This window comes from Vombatus ursinus, unplaced genomic scaffold (genome assembly GCF_900497805.2).
Source record: "Vombatus ursinus unplaced genomic scaffold, bare-nosed wombat genome assembly UNPS02011700.1, whole genome shotgun sequence".
In the NCBI taxonomy this organism is placed as follows: Eukaryota; Metazoa; Chordata; class Mammalia; order Diprotodontia; family Vombatidae; genus Vombatus; species Vombatus ursinus.
This window is the reverse complement of record NW_020951478.1, coordinates 6,473,936-6,476,138: the sequence shown is the minus strand read 5'-3', so window position 1 is coordinate 6,476,138 and position 2,203 is coordinate 6,473,936. Positions and strand designations below refer to the sequence as shown.

The 2,203-nt window shown below is 36.8% G+C and overlaps 1 long non-coding RNA gene across 1 annotated transcript; it reads right to left on the bottom strand.

The window, feature by feature from the left end:
• Positions 1-622: 622 nt before the first annotated feature.
• LOC114039252 lies at positions 623-1,849 on the bottom strand. The gene is made up of 3 exons (XR_003568650.1): positions 1,808-1,849; positions 1,653-1,716; positions 623-1,343 (listed from the first exon to the last, which is right to left on the bottom strand). It is a non-coding gene; the product is annotated as an uncharacterized LOC114039252 (long non-coding RNA).
• Between the last annotated feature and the right edge of the window lie 354 nt (positions 1,850-2,203).

The following is a 2,203-nucleotide window of genomic DNA, read 5'->3' as shown; positions in this document are numbered from 1 at the left end:
TATAGGTTATCTATGCTTCTGGAAAAATTGCCTGTATGTAAACTATATGTGAATTACTGTCTATTTTATGTGTATCTATGGCCAAGAGGTAGGCTAACAACTAGACAGAATGTTTAGCTTGGAGACAAGAAGACTTAGGTTGACACATACGAGCTCTGGGGCCATAAGCAAATCACCTAATGCCTAATATCCCAGTTAACCCTCTAATATTATAAACTACAGTTGTTGATATGCTTCATGTGGAAAGGAATTTCCATACAAAGAGTTCCACGCACTATATGAAATTATAATCCAGATGTATGGCCATAGATGGACACTTAGTGTGATTTGTTGGGATGATGGATTTTTTTTTTAGTTGGAAGGAGGAAAGGATATAAGTACATATCCCAAAGAAAAGATTGTATTTCCCATGATGCTCTTGGCCTCAAGGACAAGCTTGACTGAAATTCCCAAGACTTATGTTCAGTTCAACAAACATTAAATAGATATTAAGTACTATGTAGAAGACACTGTGCTAGATGCTAGCGAAACAAAGGGGCTGAAGGAAAACATATGAAGAGTAGAGTGGAACAGAAGGGCAACATTTCACAAGTTACAAAGAATCTTGAAGTTTAATCCTTCTCTTCTGCACCAAATACAGAATATTCAACCTATTCTTATCTGCCTTCCATTAACCTTCTACTCTGTTTTGGTTTAGATATTAACTAAGTTCTGTTTCTCTTCCCTGATTTTAACAGGCTTGGTTGTTACTTCTCCAGCCCTCACCTAGGTATGTCGGAGTCTAGATCTTAGATCCTTTCATCCTTCACCCTTCTAGCTCCATCATTCTACAGTGACCCTGACTTGTTCATTGGCCATGGCCTGAGAAACTACTTTAATTTAATTCAAGTTAAAAAATTAAGCACCTATAATATATAGAATGCTGTATGAGATACTGGGGATATATACAGTTTAGATAAGATGAAATTCCAAACCTTGGGGAGTTCACAATCCAGTAACCATCTTTGTTCATACTGAAAAAGGAACTTCCTTAAATGAGCTCCCAAACTCTCTTCTACCATAGGTTTCAGATCTGGGCACTTCCCCCATCCTGGCTTGGGGCCATCTTATTCCCCGCCTCCCCAACCTCCCTCCCTCCAAGTTGCTCTTTTTTGCCCTTTCATATGCTCTATGTTCTCTGGCTGGTTGACCAGAATCAAATCCTCTTAGGCAGATCTTTCCTGGCTTGCTTAGCCCTTGATGGTGAAATAATTTCTTCCACCTCCACCATGCCTTAGGCCCCAGGGCCTTGGCCTGGATCCCTCTGCTGTTCATAGCACAGCTTGTCATTCTTGATTCATTGGCTGGAAGAATAAAATGAAAATAATTAAGATGGAATTGAAACATAAGATAGGTAGGAAAATAATAAAAGGGTAACTAATACTAATGAGTTCATATTTCCTCGCCAGAACAAATTATGTCCCAGGGTAAAGAAAGAACTTACAGATGTGATAATAACAATAGCTGATATATACAACCCTTTGAGCTTTACAAAGTGATTACAAACAGTGTCTCGGTTGATACAAAAAAAAATCCTGTGAGATAGGTTCAAGTATTATTATTTTCATTTTAAAGATGAAAAAATTGAGTCTCAAGAAGGTTAAATAACTTACCGAAGGTTACCAAGCTAGTAAACATCAGAAATGTGATTCATGTTTTTAGAATCTGAGACTTAGACTAAAAAAAAAAAAAAGAATATTTCCATAAACACAACAGAATACAGAGAGGATTGTATATGAAAACATGAATTTTCTTTGTTACCACTTACCTTTTTTTAAAAAAGTATGTAATAATTGCCCATATTATTTCAAAACTGTCCTGTTTGTCTTTACTTCCTTTTGAATTTCTTTTCTTCCCTTCTGTGCATTTAAAAAAATGTTTCAATGGCTATTTTTGACATCACTATTGCTACCCTCCCTCAGGTTCCTGCAACCCCATGTTCAATTAAAACCAAGAAAAAGAAAGGGGGGAAATCCTTGCAACAAATTCAACATAGCCAAGCAGAACAAATCCACACAGTGGCCACATCCAAAAACTAAGTCTTTGTCCACTTTGAGTCTATCACCTCTCTGTAAGGAGTTAAGTAAGATCATTGGTCTTCTAGAGAAACAGCTACATTTCAGGAGCAGAGTTAAGTCTTTCAAAGCCATTTTTTCTTTATAAT